This window comes from Heteronotia binoei, chromosome 21, assembly GCF_032191835.1.
Source record: "Heteronotia binoei isolate CCM8104 ecotype False Entrance Well chromosome 21, APGP_CSIRO_Hbin_v1, whole genome shotgun sequence".
NCBI lineage: Eukaryota > Metazoa > Chordata > Lepidosauria > Squamata > Gekkonidae > Heteronotia > Heteronotia binoei.
In genome coordinates this window covers 141,474,320-141,496,469 of record NC_083243.1, presented here as the reverse complement: position 1 = coordinate 141,496,469, position 22,150 = coordinate 141,474,320, and the positions used below count along the sequence as shown (strand labels likewise).

General features: G+C 39.4%; 1 non-coding gene across 1 annotated transcript; it reads right to left on the bottom strand.

Moving 5' to 3' along the window:
- Positions 1 to 21,489: 21,489 nt before the first annotated feature.
- TRNAP-AGG (transfer RNA proline (anticodon AGG)) lies at positions 21,490 to 21,564 on the bottom strand. The gene has a single exon. It is a non-coding gene; the product is annotated as a tRNA-Pro (tRNA).
- Between the last annotated feature and the right edge of the window lie 586 nt (positions 21,565 to 22,150).

The window sequence follows — 22,150 nt, the reverse complement described above, 5'->3', positions numbered from 1 at the left end:
GCAATTTTGAGCTGTATCAACAGAAGTATAGTGCCCAGATCACGTGACGTGATGGTATCGCTTTACTCTGCTCTGGTAAGACCTCACCTGGAGTATTGTGTTCAGTTTTGGGCACCACATTTTAAGAAGGATATAGACAAACTGGAATGGGTCCTTAGGAGGGTGACGAAGATGGTGAGGGGTCTGGAGACAAAGTCCTATGAGGAAAAGTTGAAGGAGCTGGGGAGGAGGCGGCTGAGAGGTGATATGATCACCATCTTCAAGTTCTTAAAGGGCTGTCATATAGAGGATGGTGTGGAATTGTTTTCTGTGACCCTGGAAGGTAGGACCAGAACCAATGGGTTGAAATTAAATTAAAAGAGTTTCCGGCTCAACATTAGGAAGAACTTCCTGACCATTAGAGCGATTCCTCAGTAGAATAGGCTTCCTCGAGAGGTGGTGGGCTCTCCTTCCTTGGAGGTTTTTGAACAGAGGCTAGATGGCCATCTGACAGCAATGAAGATCCTGCGAATTTAGGGGGAGGTGTTTGTGAGTTTCCTGCATTGTGCAGGGGGTTGGACTAGATGCTCCTAGAGGTCTCTTCCAACCCTATGATTCTAAGATACACTCCTGAACAGCATTATCTCCAGATTTTGATGCAATAATTCACAGCAAGAGATGCCAGTTATCAGAGACTGTTAAATAAACACAATATTGCAAAAATGCTAATGTTTTAAACATGTTTTATTTTAAGTTTTAAAAAAAATTTAAATTGTGTTTGTGTCTTTTATATAGTTTATATCTCCTTTACCTAGCACTACACTTTATGACACACATGGCCCAGCCAACAAGGTCTCATTTATGTCAGATCTCGCCCTCATAACAAATGAGTTTGACACCCCTGCATTCTCTGTGCCTCACTGGCTGCAGTATGGAACTGCATTAGAAGTTAAAAAAAGAAAAACCTTAAATGCAGGGGTCGGTTTGTAGAAAAATAGATGGCGGAGCTCATTACCATAGCTCATTAGTATGTGCCCCCAAGCCAAAAGCAACCTGATGCAAGAAAAGACAGCCCCGGGCGAGCAAGCGAGGCCTGCTTGGGCTGACTAGAGATCCCACCAGCCCAAGCAGGCCTCACTCACCTGGGGCTCTCCTGGGCTGCCATCTCCGTCAAAAGGCCAGCAAGCCACCCACTGCACAAAAACATAAGAAGTGGAGAAAGGGTGGTACAGGCTTCCCCAGGGGTTAATGAGAGCTGCTGGGGGCATGGCAAAGCCTCTGGTGGCTGGTTGGTTGCCTGCTCTCCTAGTCCAGGAATTGTTATTAAGCTGCACCTACTATTCAATGGACAACGTAGGTGGGGAGGAAGAGGGGGAGCCATCAGAAAGGTTCAGGAGCTGCGCTCCTGTGAGCTCCTGCTGAATCTGAGGCCTGATTTAATGCATTCCATAAATGCAACATGACGCTGGCTTCAGGGGCCCTCCAGCTGATTGGAGCCCCAGGAATTTTGTCTCCCCTAGTCTCCCCTCTTGTCAGCCCTGAACCTGGGACATTCTGCTCTATGCTTCCCCTCAGTTGGTTCCTATCAGGATTCAGCTTTTCATTGCTACATTTGTAAATACTCTATCACCATATAATTTCATATTGTGTTTTCTCAGGGAAAATGACTTATGTACAACGAATCAATTGCATTTTTATTGTTTGTTTATTACCTTGCAGTTGATCATTTATTGTTAAATGTTTGTAGTTAATGATTGAGATATCACCATCCACAATTCTGTCCCCTCAAGAGCAGTAAAGGTAAAGGTAGTCCCCCTGTGCAAGCACCAGTTGTTTTCGACTCTGGGGTGACGTTGCTTTCATGTTTTCATGGCAGACTTTTTACAGGGTGGTTTGTCATTGCCTTCCCCAGTCATCTACACTTTCCCCCCAGCAAGCTGGGTACTCATTTTACCAACCTCTGAAGGATGGAAGGCTGAGTCAACCTTGAGCCAGCTACCTGAACCAGCTTCCGCTGGGATCAAACTCAGATTGTGAGCAGAGCTTGGACTGCAGTACTGCAGCTTTACCACTCTGCACCACAGCAAATGCATGCTAATTGATCTCTCTGGTTACGGCTTCACTTGTCATTGCAAATCTTTAAAAAGGGGAGTCCTGCCTGTTTACTGCATTATCTAGCTGCTAAACATTCAAATCTGTAAGTCAGCAACCCTAATGTCCAAAGATGACTACTGTATTATTCCCATTCATCATTGGTGATTAAAACAGAGAGTGATTAAAATGTAGACTTTGCTGCCAGAAGATGTAGTGTTGGCCACAAGAATAAACAGCTTTAAAGGGGGATTAAATAGATTAATGGAGGACAAGCTTACCAATGGCTGCTACCCATGGTGATTGTGGGGGAACCTCCACATTCAGAGGCACTAAGGCTCTGAATCCCAGAGCCAGGAGGCAACAGTAGGGGAAGGCCTCAGCCTCTATGCTCTGTTGTTGATCCTCCAGAGGAACTGGTTGGCCACTATGTAAAATAGGATGCTGACCTAGATGAACCATTGGTCTGATCCAGAATTGCTCTTCTTATATTCTTAGGGTATCTAACACAGACAGAGGAGTCCATGGGGTAGTCTTGAAGTGGCTCCCCTAATTTCTCCAAGGTGAGGAACAGAGTGTAGTACTAGGAGAGAGAGTATCAACAAAACACCCCTTAATATGTGGGATACCTCAGGTGGCAATCCAATGTTGTTCAACATCTACATGCATCCCCTCACCCAGCTGGTGCAGAGTTTCAGGCTGGGGTGTCATCAGTACGCTGATGACACCCAGTTGTATCTGTTGATAAGTGACCACCCAGACACCACCTCACAAAATCTGGCTTGGTAACTGGCGGCTGTGATGGGATGGGATGATTGAAGAAGAGTCAGCTGACACTGAATCCAACCAAGACAGAGGTTCTGTGGTTGGGGGGTAGGGATTCAAACTTGGGGCTCCATACTCTTGATGGTGCACCATTAACACCAGCATAGACTGTCAGGAGTCTGGGTGTGGTTCTGGATTACTCCTTATCTATGGAGTCCCAAATCACAAATGTTGTCAAGCTGGCGTTTTTCCAGCTATGCCAGGTGAGACAAGTGGTCCCTTTCCTGTCTCTCCCTGATGTACTAGTATAAAAAGAAGATGGTGTGCTAGCTCAAAGATAGTGCATCACACTGTATAATAATAAATACTTGTTTTAATTCTGTAAACTCTTACATGAACATCCCCATAATATATACAAAACATCCAGAATACGTCATCCAGAATCATATTCATTCCGATTGGCAGTGGGAAAAGAGTCCTCAAAGGACCAATATATGCAACTCTTTGTAATAGTAGTAGTCCTCAATAATCAAAATAGTAGCAGTCCACAATACTGACTCCACATGTACTAGTTTCCAACAAGGTCCAATACGATCCAAAAGTCCAATAAATCCAAATCAGGTGCCGGTGTTACTTCTCATTTAGTTTTGATATTTCATCAATGGACAACATTCTTGTACACATAAAGTACATATTAGACTTCCAAAATCACATTTGGCCTACGTGTACAAACCAGACTGTCAAAACCAGAACTGGACTAAGCTTCATATGGAGGACAAATAACTTTCCCACTCTTTGACTGGTTGCCAAGCCTTCCATTATGGAGAGTCACTCCATAATGGAAGACTTGGCAGCCAGTCAAGGAGCAACACTGGACTACCACTATTAAATCTTGTCTTATCCTTATACCTAAAAACGTTAAAACCATACTCAGTTGAACACAACCAGTTTCCTTTGAGAAAACATAACTATCATTATATGGTGGTGGGAAGTTAAAAAAAACCTTGCTACAGTGTTTTTTAATTCTGTCTTCTGTATTGCTTTTAACTTGCTGAGTCTCTTCTTCACTGTGGCAAAAAGTTCCTGAAACTTATACCTCTGTTCCATGGCCCCTATATTTTCTAAACAATAACTCACTAAGGCCTGTTCTACAGCTTAAAAAAAGAAACCTCATCAAATCCTAATAAAGTTTTGTGCATCAAACTGTTTATATCTGCTTTTTGATTACCAGATCTCAGTATTTTAAAGGATTGTGCCTGGTTATTTTCCACTTCCCTAGTCCCTCTCTTTTATTTAAATCCTTAATTATGGGATTCTGTGCCATGAACCTGTATTGCACATGATAGAAGTTTTATTTTAATAGAGGAGGGCAGAGATTCTTGGAGGAGAAGTAGGTTAACATTGTGGTAGAGGTTTTCCTCTGTTTTTGTCACAAAACACCTATATACTCCTTTTTTTCTATCATATTGTCTTTTTAGTACTTCATCTTCTGTTATGAACCCATGTCCTTAGGAAGCCCAACTTTCAGGAGAGGTTTTTCCAGTGTATTTTTAAAAAAAGAAATAACAATCATTTTGTCTTAGACATACAGACTTTCTGAATGGGTTTCTCATTTGCTGTTAGTATCCCTAACTTGAAACTTAGTGTAGATGTATACAATATCTGCTCAATGATTTCCAAGACATCACCTCATTAATTTCCCCACCAATAGACCATGTAATGTGGGTAACACATCATAGGAATTATTGTTCTTTTTCTGATGGTTAAATTTGCTGCAAGGAATTGGTTTAAATTGTCCATTGCACCTTCATCACTCTATAATCACTCTGATTGCAGTTCCAAGAGTGAATCAAACTGAGCTAATGCAAGATCAATAGAACAATTGCCTTCTGTATCTGAGTAGAGATAAACAGTGTCTCGTGGGATAGATTTCTGAGGAGCATTAAAAGATCTGAAATATTTTTGTTTGGTGGCAGATGTTGACTCATTGGTAAAAATCACCCCTCCCCCCAGGTGTATGTGCAGAAGTTTTATGGTATGAACCAACTCTATTTACCAGATCAGTCATTAATATTCTAGAATTAGGGTTTGTAGAATCTTTCGGGCTCAAGTGCCGTGTTCTACTGGAGAAAGTTTTCCTTCCAGACATTTCATTCTCAGCTGCGGAGAACATCCTCAGTGGCATTGCAGCCGGAGCAGGCTCTATGACCTTCTTGGTTGCTGTGCATTGAGTTCTAGAATGTTTACATCTTGCAGGGGGGGGGGTGTTGCTACAAGAAACCCAACATTGTACAAACTGAAAGTGGGGAGAGGGGCTCCAAACCCACCTGGGAATTGGCAGCCCTACAAATGGCATCACAGCTGCCAGCAGCAACAGACCTCTGACACCCTATCAACAGCCCACACAGATGGCCTCCCAGCACATGCAGCCTCCAAAGACTGCCAAAATAGCCAAGGAGTTGCTGCCACCGTAATGCGACTAGGCAGCAAGACCTGGCCCTATTGGGAGCATTTTCTCAGAGGCCATAGCTGTCGCCTCTTTCCTGTCACTTCCTCCATCCCTCCTCCCCTCAGCCTCATCCCAGGACAGATGAGGATTGGTCCACTGGGGAAGCTGCTAGCCAGAGGTTGTTGCTAAGCAACCAAGGTTGCTTCTGCCAGTAGAGTTGCCAAGTCTAATTCAGAAAATATCTGGGGACTTTGGGGGTGGAGCCAGGAGACTTTGGGGCAGAGCCAGTCTTTCCCATTTCCAAAATAAATGCATAAAAATACAGCAGTGCAGTTCACCTGAATAGTCATCATTTCCTCATCCCCCAATAGCTGCAATTCTAGTAAATGAAAGTGTAAACACACAAAAAGCAGCCAAAATGCAGAGTTTGCAAGCTCACATTTTGTGAACTCACTGAGGCTTTACTCACAGGAACTGCTGTTCTTCAGCCTAACACAGGCAAACAAAAGACAGAGAGGTGGAGTTTTCCTCTATCCCATAAACAGGCTCCTATACAAAGACTCTGAAAACAATGCAAAACAAGCACAGAGACACACACACACTATTACTGCCTCCCCTACAAAGACTTCTGAAAAGTACTCTCTCTCTGGGTCTGTTCCTCCACAATGACATCTGACAATTACAGGGGCTACGTTGCTTTCTCTTTCTTTCTCACATGCACACACTCTTACTTACTGTGAAACGAAAGCAAAACAAACAGAGGCTCTGCTTCTGACCCTTCCCCATGAAGTAATTCCTGCTTCTTGCTCAAGTTTAAAGGGTCACACACACATACAAAGAAGCATTTTAAAACGGGACCTGTTTGCAGGTTTCTTAACCTGCAGGAGATCAAGAGGTACTGGTGGCTGTAGGGGCGTGGCTTCCCCCCACCAGCCAGCTGGCTGGGGGTGGGGGGAAGCCTGTAAAACTTGGGGTATCCCCCACTGGGACCAGGTGATTGGGAAACCTATCTCCTCAGTCAAATCGAATGCCAAGGGTGGGTGGGGGGAGACAGCAAGGCAGTGGAGGGTGACTGAAGGCCAAGGTTTGGTGGGTGGGAAGGCAGCAAGGGTGGAGTGAGTGAATGTCATGGGTGGGGGGAGTAGTGGCATGCCAAGGGTGTGGGGGTAGTTGAGAGGAAGAGGTGGTTGGGGGTGGTAGTTGATGGAGTGGAAAGTTGGAGGGGGAAGACAGCAAGGGTGGGGGGCACTTACCCAGAGCCTCCTTCTAAAGCCTGTTGTATTGTTTCTCACAACAAACCTTATTCCTAGTTAATAATAATTACAAAGTCTGAACTGGCTTTTTAAGGCTGATTGACATATTACAGAGCCAATGTGGTGTAGTGGCCTTGAGCCAAGAGGAAAGGTGGGATAAAATATTTAAATCAATAAATGAATATTGGACTATGATTAGGAAGACCCACCCTGCCATGGAAGCTTGCTGGGTGACCTTGGGCCAGTCACATACTTTCAGCTTAACCTATCTCAAAGGGCTGTTGTGCAGATAAAATGAAGGAGAGGAGAATAATGTAAGCTACTTTGATCATTAGAACATAAGAGAAGCCATGTTGGATCAGGCTGATGGCCCATCCAGCCCAACACTCTGTGTCACACAATGGCCAAAAAAACCCAGGTGCCATCAGGAGGTCCATCAATGGGGCCAGGACACTAGAAGCCCTCCCACTGTGCCCCCCCCCCCCAAGCACCAAGAATATAGAGCATCATACAGAGTTTAGGAAGAAAGCAAGTGTGATGCTCCTTGTCTTCTCACAAGTGCCTTCCACCCTCTCTATTCACATTCTCAGGCTCAGGATATCAGTAGGTCAGGATTTTAAAAGCAACCCTTCTTGTGTCTTTTAAAATATAAAGAAAGTCATGATCATTTCACACCTCGGATTCTCTCTCTTACTCCCAGAGACATCCACAGACATGGTAACTCAGTCCCCAACCCCCTCACTCACTCATACACAGAACTCTGGGGCTCAAACACTGTTCCAATCACTTGCTATCACAATTTATTCATATCCATAATATACAGAAAGAGTCCGATGTATTGAATTGCATGTATGTGGTTCTCTCCCTTAGACATATAGCTCACAGGGTTGATCAAAACAAGAAATAAATATCTAAGCATCTCTAAAATTCCTTTCCATTTGTAAAAACCATCATTTTGAAATGGTGGCCTTATTTGATAAGCATGAGCTGCTTTATTTTCTGCTACCCATATGGCAAATAAAATATTCAGCAGGTCAGTGTGAGGTGCCTGTGTTGTTTTGCTCAGGAATGCCCATGAATGGCCAGATAAACTGCAAAGAGGGGAAAAAACCACCTAAATAACAATCTGTTTCTTTTATTAAGACAGTAATTCCATGGCTGAGCCACCTGCAAATTAAAGTAACTCAAAATGCCCATTCTGAAATGTTTCTGGATTCTTGCCTCTCAGAATCTGGTCGTGAAAGACTGAATGTGAAATATCTCATGAAAGTTGCTAGTAAAAGGCCATATGAACTACTCCATTTGCCCTTATCTGCTGAGGCCAGCTAGAGTTCAGGTCACCACTAAAGACTGTGATCCTGAACAGTCTTGGATGTACTAACACTATACTGAAGATCAGTTAAAGAACAATTCTGATAATGACAATGGTATTTAGAATGTTCAGAGTGGTTTATATACCCAATCTTGTCATAATCCTTGCAATTTGATCATTTTAATTATGTTAGAGGCGGGGAATGGAGGCTGAGATACAGCACCTATGGTCACCTAATCAACTTCACCTGCTGAGTTGAGATTTCAATCAGCTCCGCCTTTCTTTTGTCACCACACAGTGTCTCTCTGAAGTATGCCAACAATTCATTCAATGTTTCTGGTGTTTTACACTATGATCCCTGTTTGTTTCTCTAACAATTCAACCCCAAGCAGAATTATGCCCTTCTAAATCCTCTGAAATCACTGGATTTAGAAGGGTGTAACAGCATAGGATTGTACTGTCAGCAGAGTGTTGTATTTCTTCAGTATGCAAAAAGACTATTTTATATTTTGCCAACACAGCAATCTTGATCTGTGTTCAGTACTTGAACTTATTTGCTACAAAATGATAGTGTACATTTCATGTACATCATCCAGTCAGTGGGAAAAAACTGTGTTACCACTTCCCTAATGTCTTCATCCAGCTGTGAGCTAGCCTTCTTTTGCTGAGATGCTGGTGACAGAAAACCACAGATTCATATCCTTGCACATGAAGCTTACTTAATTGCTTTGGCCATTTTGCTATTTCCCGGCGGATCCCATTATCAAAATATTGAGGATTATTTCTTTATTTGATTTATTATCCTTCCCTACATCTGAAGAAACTGGATGGCTAAAAAGCTAATGATCAAATTCAGTGGTAAGTAACCAGAACGTTTACATTCAATTTAAAAAATCAGCTGCTAAAAAGATTAGAACCTCTCAGTCCCAAAATGACTGCCCAAGAAGATATTCTCATGCTAAAGGAGAGAAGCAGTTATAGGGTCATAGAGAATATTTATCTGAGTACTGTGATGGTTTGTTTGTGGGTAGAAGGAAGGCCTTTATCTTGAAGCTTATATCAGCTGCCAGTGTGAAGTAGTGATTAGAGCTGGGTTGTAACCAGTGGGGGGGGCCTATTGGGGGCAGTGCCCTCCATGAATGACCCCCACCAGACCCCCCTCCCTCCACCTGACCTCCAGGCCATATCCAAAGACAGGAAGATTTTGCTGGTGTCATTCCTTCCCAATGTCATGTTGAGATGCCTCAGGAAACAAGCTCCAGAATTATGGGGGAAATCTCTATAATGGACATCAAGTTTGACAACTGCCTTACTGTCTACCATTCCACCTTAAGGAAAAAGAGGGAAAATTAGACAATTTATTATTTTTTGGTCAGTATAGGACATCCTAATTACAAAGTATTGTAAATGCATCAATAAATAAAATTGCAGATTAAAATATCAAAAGCTCTTCCATCTTAATTTTGTACAAGTGATTGTGTGGCCTAAGTAATAGTTTTATATATGAACATTATTTAGCACACTTGTACATTTATTACAACTGATGCCTTTCAAGTAAGTATTGACCATGGTATCTTTTTAGCCATCAGCTCTTAGCTGACTTATAGTGACCCCATAGGATTTTCAAGGCAACAGACATTCAGAGGTGGTTTGCCATTGCCTGCCTCCGCATCACAACCTTGGTATTCCTTGGTGGCCTCCCATCCAAATACTGCCAGCTTGCGAGATCAGGCTAGCCTGGGTTATCCATAGATTAATTATATTCATATGTTCCCTCTTTTTGCTGTGGTTCATTGCAGAAAAATCTTACGTCAGAAACATTTCTCAGACTTTTGCGAATTCCTCAGAATATGTTGATAAGAGTGATCTCGAAGATATTATAGGACTTTCCAAAGTCTTTAGTCCAGGTGTGTCAAAAACCCGGCCCAAGGGCCGGATCCAACCCATCCAACGCTTTGATCAGGACCATGGGGCTCTTTTCTTCCCCCTCCTCCCCTTCCTGTCCTTACCCTTTGAAGCTCCCAGGCTCTTGGAAGCTCTCAGGCTGAGACTCAGTTTCAGCCTGGGAGCTTCAAAGATTCTTTGAAGAACCCTTTGAATCTTACAGACTGAGTCCCAGGTTCCTCCTGCCTTTCTTTGCTGGCTGCTGCAAGGAAAACATGGAATGGATTTTAAGATCCATTCCACATTTTCCTTGTAGCTTTGTCTGTACTCTGCAATGGTTTCAAATGGAGTGAAGATGGTTACATTTTCAGCATTCCTATAGCTAGATGAAACTCATGCTTCCTGGAGTTGTATCTTTGCAAACAAGGGTTGATGCTTTCAGCCAGCTTATCTCTCCTGAATGGACCTAACCTAGTGAGTACTCTAATGTGGGAACTCACAGCCAAAGGGGGATATTATACTGGAAAGGCTTTGCCAATCTGAGTAGACTGGTGGGGAGAAGTTTACAATGCCATTTCATTGTTTCCACAGAGTCAGAGCCTTGTGCTTTTTCTTCATGTTGCATTGCCAAATTCCACTAGTCCCCCACCTTTCCAACTTAAACTATTGGAAGAGTTTTAAGCATGTTTGTATTTTAAGTTTTAAAAATATCTTTAATTGGGTTTGTCTGTGTCCGTTTATATCTCCACTGCCTGACATATTTTATGACACTCATGGTCTGCCCCACAAAGTCCCATTTGTGTCAGATACGACCTTCCTAACAAATGAATTTGACACCCCTGCTTTAGTCCCTCACTAAAAGCTCTTAAGAAAATTTCATAATCATGGCAGAGTACTGCTTCTCTTATTGCCAAGACTGGGGTCAAGACTGAACAAGTTGTTAGGTCTGTAATTTTCCAGAGCCACCTTGATCCCTTTTTAAAAATGGTGTTATTTCAAGGCCATCTTTGGTTTGTTGCATAGAGGCTGATTTTAATGGTAACCTACTCTGTGGGTAAAACACAATTCTTTAAGATAGTCAAATACCAAGCAGGATATGAAGAATTACAATTAAAATTAGGTCATTCTAAAGTGTGGTTGAAACTAACTGAAAGAAATATGAGGTGAAGTTCAGTGTAAATAAGTGCAAAGTTAAACAAATTGAGGCAAAATGAACCATAGTCCTGACTATGCAGAAAAAAGATATTGGAGTCATAATGAAAAATACACTAAAAATGTCAACAGTGTGCTACAGCAGTAAGGGTACTAAATGTGCTGTATATTTGCATTTGCTATTGAATGCAACTCTCATGAAGTCTTATAAAAGTTTTGGTTTATAAATCGAGTACTCAATTATGCTGTTATTTGAGTTAGTGGTGATACAGGACAATGAGAAAGGTTGCTTGTTTGTTCCAATACAAATGCACTGCATTTTTCAACCCTTTGCTTTATTTTCAGATTTTTGTATGGGGGGGAGGGGCAACATTTTAAACAAAAACAAACAAACCCAAATTCAGTAGTAGAGCTGGTCAAGGCACAGAAGAGAATACCAAATAACATCTGCAGTATCAAGCACTTTCCCTATGTACAGATAGCATTTGAGGCTTTTTCATTTAGAAAAACTATAACAAAGGCCAGGCTTGATAAAAATTTATAAATTCATAAATACCATGAATGCCAAGTTTCAAAAAGATGGTATCACTTACTCTGCTCTGGGAAGACCTCACCTGGAGAATTGTGTTCAGTTTTGGGCACCACATTTTAAGAAGGATATAGACAAGCTGGAAGGGGTCCAGAGGAGGGCAACAAAGATGGTGAGGAGTCTGGAGACCAAGTCCTATGAGGAAAGGTTAAAAGAGCTGGGCATGTTTAGCCTGAAGAGGAGGCAGCTGAGAGGTGATATGATCACCATCTTCAAGTATTTGAAGGGCTTCCATATAGAGGATGGTGCAGAATTGTTTTCTGTGGCCCCAAAAGGTAGGACCAAAACCAACGGGTTGAAATTAAATCAAAAGTTTCCGGCTCAACATTAGGAAGAACTTCATAACAGTTAGAGCAGTTCCCCAGTGGAACAGGCTTCCTCAGGAGGTGGTGGGCTCTCCTTCTTTGGAGATTTAAACAGAGGCTTGATGGCCATCTGACAGCAATGCGGATCCTGTGAATTGGGGGGGGGGGGTAATTTGTGAATTTCCTGCATTTTGCAGGGGGTTGGACTAGATGATCCTGGAGTTCCCTTCCAATTCTATGATCCTATGTAGAAAGGGTTGTCTTGCATTACTATTCAGACATTGAAATCAGCTGTCATTAAGTCAGAAGGTTTATAACCAGACTCACATAATCACCCTGTTCCTTTCCCCTTCCTTTTATGTTATTTATAATCCATCATTCTCACTGGGACTCAGATAGCTTGTTTTATTATTGCAACATTGAGCCTGCGTGTATTATTTATGCTTAAAAACAGAAGGCCGGTTGGCCAAAACATGTCGGGTCACATAAGGTCCTGTTTGTGAATACTGTATGATTTTAATTCTTATTGAGTCTCCATTTGGGCCTTTAACTGTTTTTAAATTATTTGTAATAAATACATGTATTTTTGATAACCTGTATTATCTATATGTTAATGTTCTATATTTGTTAAGTTTAAGATTGGGCCCTCTTATTTATATGTATTTAACCTTTTAGGTTCTTAATTTAGATTACAAATATGACAACAATTACAGTCAACTGCATTACAAAGTATGATGAGAACATTTGTATCTAACAACAAATATTCCTAATAAAACAGAATAATGCAGTGTGGCTGGGCAGGTCATAAGTAGAAAGAGTATTCATTCAGTCAGTGAGTAGGGTACAAACTATAATGCAAAGTAATTCAGTCTATCAGCAAAGATTCTTAATAAAATAAAGCAGTAGGACTGGGACTGAAGAACTGGAAAGACTACACAAGAAAACAAAAAACTCTAAAGCAACAAAATCTAACAGCAAGATTTTTAGTAGATTGGGTTGCCAATCCCCAATAGGGGGCAGGTGATCCTCTGGCTAGTATCTGTTGCCTCTTCTCAAAAAACAGCCCAAGTTTCAAAAAGATTGGACCAGAGGGTCCAATTCTATGAGCCACCAAATAAGGTGCCGCCATCCTCCATTATTTCCAATAAAGGGAAAGCATTTAAAAGGAGCACGGTCCCTTTAAATGTGATGGCCAGAACTCCCTTCAGAGTTCAATTGTGCTTGTCACAACCTGTGGAAAACACTGCTGCCATTGATGTAAGTGTTTATCTGGTAGATCAATATTTATGTTCTGAAATAGGTAGATAAATTTTAAGGAATGGGTTTGGTGCATCAAACCAGAAACCAAAGGCACACAAGAGGATGCAGGTCGTTAATAAGGATTGTGTATAGAGAAATTAACAATATAATTCAATATGAAGAAAAGAACAATTTAAAAGAGTATAAATGTTTTAATAATAACATTCAGGCTTCTTTGTCTGCTACAGCTTAGTAATTCATACTTTCGATTGTGTAGGTGGAGACAGAAATGTAAAATTTCCAGAAATTTTGAAGCTCGGAAAAACCCCCAGTTTTTTTCTGTTTTTTTCCAGGGGGAAATGGAAATTTTCAGAAATTTTTTTTTTAAAAAAAGCTTCATTAGAAACTTTTTTTTTCTTTTCCAGATTGAAAGTCATTCTGTTACTTTAGGAACATAAAATATGACTATGGACAATTTTACTTGGCATGAAATTATCACAACTAGAATATTAAAAATATAGTGTATCCAAACAATTATTAAAAACAGAATTTATTTTTAAATAATATTTATTTGTAATTGTAACAAATGGAGCAACAATCTCCTGAACTGTTTACTAGTTTATGTGGAACAGAAAAAAAAAACCCTCCACAAAACAATTTTTAAAAATCCAGAAGTAACAATTATTCATATTTCCTCTCCACAGTATTAAATAAAAATTAAAAAACTCATTCTCATAAAAAGCATTGAAGAGGGGGGAAGTGTATAGAAGGTAGTGTAGGACTAAGTTTCAATGAATGGGCATGACCTAGGATTTGCTTGTGCTCCGTGCACAGAAATTAAAATAATCTGATACCATAAATATTTTTTAGAAATGATTTGGAAAATATTTGAACACCTTATCTTAAAATATTTTATTCATCGTATTAAAATAAAACATTCCATAATCAATTTTTATTTTTTTTATTTTTTACAATTTTTCCTATTTTTCAGAAAAGAACAAAAAAGGCTTCAGGAAAAAAAACAGAAAAAACCCTCTTTTTTCAAATTTTTCTGGTTTTTTTCTGGACCTTCACATCTCTAGGTGGAGACTTTGCTTATTTATTTTCAGCTATCCAAACTATAGATCCTTGGCTACAGAATGTTTTCTTTTTGCTGCTGAGTCATTAGCTTTTACAACAAACAGCTAACACAAAAAACATTTTAACATTTCTTTCTCCCAAGTGGCTTCCTGGTCCACATTGATTTTAGAAAATAGACCAGATTTGGTTATAAGGAATATTGGTGCTTCTCTCACTAGTTGTGTGGCAGCAGCATTTGGCCTGATGTCTTTTCAGCTTGTTATAAATCACTTGCATTATACGCTTCATTTCCAGCTCTGAACTCCACTTTCAGGGTATCCAATATTTATTATTTATCCATATCTATCATCTCACAGTTGACTGTCCTGGAAGGTGTGTAATTCACAATTTACTACTCATTAAGTTAACCTGCAAAATCTGACAGGTGAAATGATACAGCTTCTGAACTGCACTATTACCTCAAAACAAATCTATATTATGAAAAAAGGGATTTGTCTTCCAATTGTAAAACTAAATGGAACATTTTCTTCTTCTGTTGATTTTGCCATGGTTAGGTTTGCATAATTTGTGACCTAGCAGACCATGTACAGACCACAAGCTATAAACTATGGCCTTGACAGCTCCCCTTTCCCTTTTCAGCCCCAGGGAACCAATAAGGAGATTTATCAAACACCTGTTACACAATCATTCATGACTTCTGGGCTGCATTTAACTTGGAAGGTCAAAAGATCTGCAAGCATGCTTTAGAAACATTTACAATCTCCAGTTATGTCATAAAATGTATTGAACAGTACTCAGAGCTTACTGCAAGCCATCAGATATAAAGGTCTCATTCATTGCCAGGATAAAGCAGGAAAATTGAGTACTTAACACTAGTAGTTAACACTAGTAGTAGAGAAAGTGCTTAACACTAGTAGTAGAGGAAGTCAACAGGACCCTTGTTACTGTATGCCCTACCACCTGTGGGTTGGATCCGTGCCCGTCTTGGCTGGTGAAAGCCAGCCAGGCGATGCTACGTGAACCATTACAGGCGATCATCAACAGATCCCTCTGTGAAGGGATCTTTCCCACACCCCTTAAAGAGGCTATGGTCGGCTTCCGGTGTTGGGAAAATGGAGAGCTGACATGCTTCTTCCAAGAGGAGCGGACAGGAGCCTTTGTTCTGGACATAAAAGGCGATTCTAATGCCTGCTGTCTACTTTTTCCAGTGAAGGAGCTATGACATGCTTGAAGATTTTTGAGGAGGTTTACTTTGGCTGGCAAGGAGTCCCAGAGGGATTCCTTTTCGGCTTTAAAGAGCCTCTGATGAAGAATTGCATTCCGTCGTCTACAAAGGGTCTCCTGGGTAATTAAATTGACATAAGCGCATCAAGATTCCAACCTTCTGTGGATTACAATAATATCTGAAAAGAGCAAAGATTGGTGCAAGGCAGAGTCTCTTTGTTAAAGATTGTTATCTACTACTCCGGGACTAAAATAAGGTTTTTAAAATTAAATATTTAAGATCTGGAAAGAACTGTATCAGCATAAAGCTAAGAAGAAGTAAAAGGGGGGAAATTTGAACTTTTTGCAATTTAAAATAAGCAGAAAAGTGCACAAGAACAATGGATGTTTAACATACCTGTGGCTTTCCCTGCCATAACAGAGGTGCTGTGCTTCAAGATGAAACAGGAAGTGACGTGCTGAAACTATCGAGAGACTTAACCATAGAGAATGAGACTTCGTGGCCAGTAAGTCAGGAAATGAACAGTGAAAGGAGAGATCTTTTTTAAACCTCCAGGGACATCTCTAGAGCCTGAAATCATAGAGAAACATCGGCAGCCATTAAAGAAGGTAAAAGGTTTTATATTTTTAAAACTGAATGGGACTTTAAAAGTTTATAAAACCAACAGTAATCATTTTAAAAAGAAGGAATATTTTGGACCATATGTTTAAATTTGAATTATAAGGCTTATTTGAAAAAGGATTTTTTTTTTAAAAAAAAAGGGGCTTGAAAAATCACGGCCGCCATTTTGGTTTTTTTTAGAATTTTAAAAATTAATATCTTGAGCTAGGAAGCTCAGAGGATGGCGATTTTGGGCTTGCTGGAAAGGGCATGCCCTAATCTATTGGAATATATAATTGGTCTGCTGATTGGTGAGGTCAACCTCTAAGCCCATTCTGTGCTATGGGAGGACAGTGATATCTGATCAAAAGTTGGAACCAAGGCTTACACGATTAAGATCAGGTTCCCTGGGAGGAGGAAAAATGGCTAAAGTTCAAGAGCAATTGGATGCGATGGATACGAGACTGCTGAAGGCGATGAAAGAATTAGCAACTGGAACTGAGAAGAAACTAACTAAGGAAATAAATTCCAGTGCAGAAGAAGTCAAGAAAGAAATCAAAAAAGAGATTGAAGACCTCAGGAAAGAGTCACAAGCTACAGCTCAGAAGACACAGGAAACAGAAAATAAAGTTAAAGACCAAGATGCTACCATTAAGAAAATGCAGGAGAAAGCAACACTACAAGACTGTAAGTTAATGGAAAACATGATTCGTCTAAGAGGTGTGCCTGAAAATGATCAAGAGGACTTAAAGAAGTATATTTCAACAATCATTGCTGAATATATGGGAGAAGACCCTGCTGGAACGGGACATTTGTATGACTATGTTTACAGGGTCAACTCCGAATTTGCGAGAAAGCGCAAGCTACCAAGAGATGTGGTAGTAAAATTTACTACAACAGACATGGTGGGAAGGATTTTAAGTCAACAATTTGAAAAACCATCGGTGATGGAGGAAAGCAGAGTTAGAATAATGAAGGAGCTGCCAAGGAAGGTCATAAGTGTCCATTTTTATGCCAAGAAATTAATTTGTAATCCATAATGGTTCTTCAATTATTCTCTATCTCCAAATTCTTTATTGTCCGCAAAAAACCTTTCCATGCCTTGAGTGTCTATTATTGTACTTCTCAGTTCCTTATACTCAAAGCTGAGGCCTTCAGGTAAAATCCATCTGTATCATGTTCCCTTCTCCCTTAGCTTTTCAGTCAATTTCTTAAATTTTCTTCTAAATTAATTTCTTGGAATGTAAATGGACTAAACTCATTGCAAAAAAGAAAAGCAACGTTTCATTGGATCACAAAACAAAAATGTAATATAATTTGTTTACAAGAAGTACACATTAAACAAATGGATTACAAATTTTTATGGAATAAATCCTTGGGTGAAGAATTTTTTTCATTGGCTAAGGAAAAGAAAAAAGGGGTGATTTTTTTATATAAAAAAAGAATTGGAGCCAAAGTTGATTTTTAAAGATAGTGAAGATAGATATGTTGCAGTGGAGGTGTTGATAAATGAGGAAAAAGCATTGTTATTGGGACTATATGCCCCAAATGGGGCAAAGAATGCTTTTTTAAAGACATTATGCAACAATTAGACCAACTGACATATGATCAGATAATGTTAATGGGAGACTTTAATGGAACTATTAAGAACTCCTTGGATAGATCTGGGGAAAAAATACAGATGGTAAATTGCCAAAGTCATTTTTTGAACTAATAAAACAAAAAAAGTCTGGAAGATGTATGGAGGATGTTTAATCCTACTCTATGTGACTATACATTCTTTTCAGCAAGGCACAACTCCTTCTCAAGAATTGACATTTTATGGACTACCAAAGATTTGGGACTTATCACAAATAAAATAGAGATTTTTCCAAAAATAGGTGCAGACCAAAATCCGTTGCTTTGGTTGGCGAAAGGAAGGAAAAGGGTGAGGAGACGGAGATTAAATGAGGATTTATTGCAAAAGGCAGAAACAGTGGCATCGCTTGAAAAAGAAACTAAAGCCTTCTTCCAAATAAATGAAAACCAGGATGTTCAATATCAAACCATACGGGATTTGTGCAAAGCTGTAATTAGAGGAATTTTAATTACACTGACCAATAAAGACAGAAGAGACAAGGAAAAACAAATGATAGATCTACAAAAAGAAATAGGCAAAAAAGAAAGAGAATTAAAAAAGAGACCGAGGAAAAAGAAAATTTTGTGGGAGATTACAATTTTGCAGAATCAATTAAGGCATCTATTGAATAAGGAAATGGAGTGGAACTTAAAAAGATTGCAGCAGAAATCTTTTGAAAGAGCTAACAAACCTGGGTAATATTTGGCATGGCAAATGAAGAAAAAAAGGGAGAATAAATTTATAAATAAAATCATAGTTGAAGATAAAGAAATTGTGGACCAAGCAGGAATTAAAAGGGAATTTTATAAATACTATGCTAAACTATTTAAAGGCCAACAAGTAGACAAAGAGAAAATAGTAGCGTACTTGCAGAAAGTACAAGTAAAGCCTTTAACAGAAACTATGGAAAAAGTCTTAAATGAACCAATTGAAAAAGTTGAAATAGAAGCAGCAATCAGTTCAATGAAATCAGGTAAAGCACCTGGTCCCGGTGATTTTTCAGCAAAATTTTACAAAGTGCTGGCAGATGCATTAGTACCGAAACTTCAGAAGCTGATGAACATTATTAGACAAGAGGGAAAAGTGCCAAACACATGGAAGGAAGCAGTTGTTTTGTTGATACCAAAGGAAGACAGAGATGCCACGTGTGTCAAAAATTACAGACCGATTTCATTACTCAATAATGACTAAAAATATTTGCTAGGATACTAGCAGAATGACTCAAACAGCATTTAAATACCTTTATTCAGGAGGAGCAAGCAGGTTTTCTCCCCAGAAGGCAAATAAGAGACAATATTAGAACAGTAATAGACATTGTAGAATATTACGAAAAGCATCCTGAAAAAGAGGCAGCATTATTTTTTGCTGATGTGGAGAAAGCCTTTGACAATCTTAATTGGGACTTTATGTTTGTGGTGATGGAGAAATTGAAATTAGGAAATGATTTTATAAGAATGGTTAAGGCAATTTATACAGAACAAAAAGCTAAACTTTGTGTGAATGCAGATTTGACAGAACAAATGATTATTAGTAAAGGTACAAGACACGGTTGACCTCTGTCCCCGTTGCTATTTATAATCTCTGGAGATTTTGCTGATGCAAATCAAAGAAGATACTAAAATAGAGGGGTTGAAAGTGAACATTTTTTCTTATAAATATAGGGCATTCACAGATGATGTGATATTTATTAATGAAAATCCATTACAGGTGACACCATTGTTGTTAAGTAAAATTAAGGAGTATGGAGAGTTGGCGGGTTTCTATATAAATAAAGAAAAATTGAAAATTTTAAGCAAGAATCTGTCATTGAGCGAACAGAAAGACTACAAAACATAACTGGGTGTGAAGTTACTTCGAAAGTAAAATATCTAGGTGTAGAGATTACGATGAGAAATATTGATCTGTACAAGAACAATTATGAAAAGCTTTGGTGTAAAATTGAAGGAGATTTGTTAAAGTGGAATAAGTTGAATTTGTCTATGCTGGGTAGGATCTCTGCAATCAAAATGAATGTTCTACCAAGAATGATGTTTCTCTTTCAAACAATTCCAATAGTGAAAGACAGTAAACAATTTAATCATTGGAAAAAAAAGATTTCAGAATTTGTATGGGTGGGCAAAAAAAACAAGAATCAAAATGAAAATTCTGATGGATGCGAAAGAAAGGGGTGGTTTCCAGTTGCCTGATTTCAAGTTATACCACGATGCAGTTTGTTTGGTATGAATTAAGGACTGGATAACTTTGCTTAATAAGAAATTATTGGCATTAGAAGGCCATGGGAATGTCTTTGGTTGGCATGCTTATATATATTTTACAGGAAGGAGAAGATGGATGGATTTTTCTCACATCATTACATAAGAAGAAACTTGCTGAATACTTGGAAAAAGTATAACATATGGTGATGAGAGAAAGCCATTATGGATTGTGCCAACAGAAGTCATAAAGTTGTCTTCAGATCCTCAGCAAGATAAATGGTTATCATACAAACAACTGCTAAAAATACAGGGAGGCAGGGTGGAACTAAAACTGGTGAAAGAATTGCAGGACAAATTCAATTGGTACCAATTGCAACAAATTAAAAGTTTGGTAGAGCAAGATATTAGAAATACAGGAATAAGACAAGAGCAAACTGAACTGGAAAAAGTGCTGTTGAGCGAAAATGAAAAACTGATTTCAAAGGTTTATAAGTTACTATTGAAATGGTCTACAGAAGATGAAGTAGTGAAACCTCAAATGATAAAATGGGCAATAAATATGAACAAAGAAATTCAAATGGAGACATGGGAACACCTATGGAAGAACTCTATGAAAATATCGACGTGTTACAATATAAGGGAGAATTGTTTTAAAATGTTGTACAGATGGTATATGACACCTAAGAAACTAGCAAAAATGAACAATCAAATTTCAGATAGGTGTTGGGAATGTAAAAAACATGAAGGTTCTTTCTACCATATGTGGTGGACTTGTGATAAAGCGAAACAGTTTTGGCAAATGATTCAACAAGAGACCTCGAAAATTTTGGGCTACGATATTAAAAGAGCACCAGATACCTTTCTGGTAGGATTATTAATGGAAAGTTTTCCGAAACAAAATAGGACATTGTTGTGGTACTTGCTTTCAGCTGCAAGGACACCTTATGCGCAAATGTGGAAGCAAGATAAAATACCAGAGAAATGGGACTGGATCTTAAAAGTGTTACACTGGAGTGAAATGAATAAACTTACTAGAATCTTAAAAGACTGTAGTTCAGAAGAATTTAAGGATGATTGGAAGAAATTTCAAGAACATATTGAAAAACAATGGAAAGTTAAGAGACGCTTAGTGGTATTTGATAATAGTACCTGAACTCTTAATGGGAAGATAAAGTAGATAATATGGTTTCTGATACGACATCTATTTGATAATAGTACCTGAACTCTTAATAGGAAGATAAAGCTGATAATATGGTTTCTGATTTGACATGTAATTGTAAGGGTGATTAGATTATGTGAAAAATAGAAGTTTAACTTCAATAATTGTTAGTGCATAGTCTTGGTTTATTCTGTGTTAGATGTATAAGTGAAGATTTTATAATTGTGAATATTACCTTTGTTTCTGTTTTAAGTACTTAAGCACAGACGGAAGTCAAGAAATTGAGGGGTGAGGGAGGAAGAAATTTGTAATGTATTGGTTAATATTTGAAAGTATATGTTTAAATATATTTTAATATGTTGCAAAGAATAAAATTTGTTTTAAACCAAAAGGTTGTGGTCCGCCCCCTCTTAAAAAAAACCCATCCGCCAACCCGGCCAAATTGGCAAATTATGAACATATGAACATATGAAGCTGCCTTATACTGAATCAGACCTTTGGTCCATCAAAGTCAGTATTGTCTTCTCAGACTGGCAGTGGCTCTCCAGGGTCTCAAGCTGAGGTTTTTCACACCTATTTGCCTGGACCCTTTTTTGAAGATGCCAGGGATTGAACCTGGGACCTTCTGCTTCCTAAGCAGATGCTCTACCACTGAGCCACGGTCCCTCCCGGTGTCAAACCTACCCTTTTTGGGTAAGGTCATAGAGCGGGCTGTAGTGGCTCAGTTACAAGGGTTCCTGGATGACACTTTGGCACTAGATGCATTTCAGTCCAGCTTCCATCTGGAGATGGTTCTGGTTGCCCTCATAGATGACCTCATAGATGACTTTCTGCGGCATCTGGATTGAGGTGGCTCAGCGGTGCTGTTATTAGATTTGTCAGTCACATTTGATATGGTTGACCATCAGCTACTGACTAGTCATCTTGCCAACATGGGGATTCAGGGGTCCGCCCTACAATGGCTGGCCTCTTTCCTTCAAGGTCGGGGACAAAGGGTGGTGATAGGGGAGGAAATGTCCCAGAGACACCCACTTATATGTGGTGTGCCTCAAGAGGCAGTTCTATCCTCGATGTTATTTAACATCTATATGTGCCCCCTTGCCCAGATTGTCAGGAGATATGGGCTGGGATGTCATCAATATGCGGATAACTTAGACCTGGCATTACAAGCCATGACATCTTGGCTCAAGCTGAGTCAACTGAAGTTGAATCCGATGAAGATGGAGGTTCTCTATCTGAGTCGTGATGGTCCAGG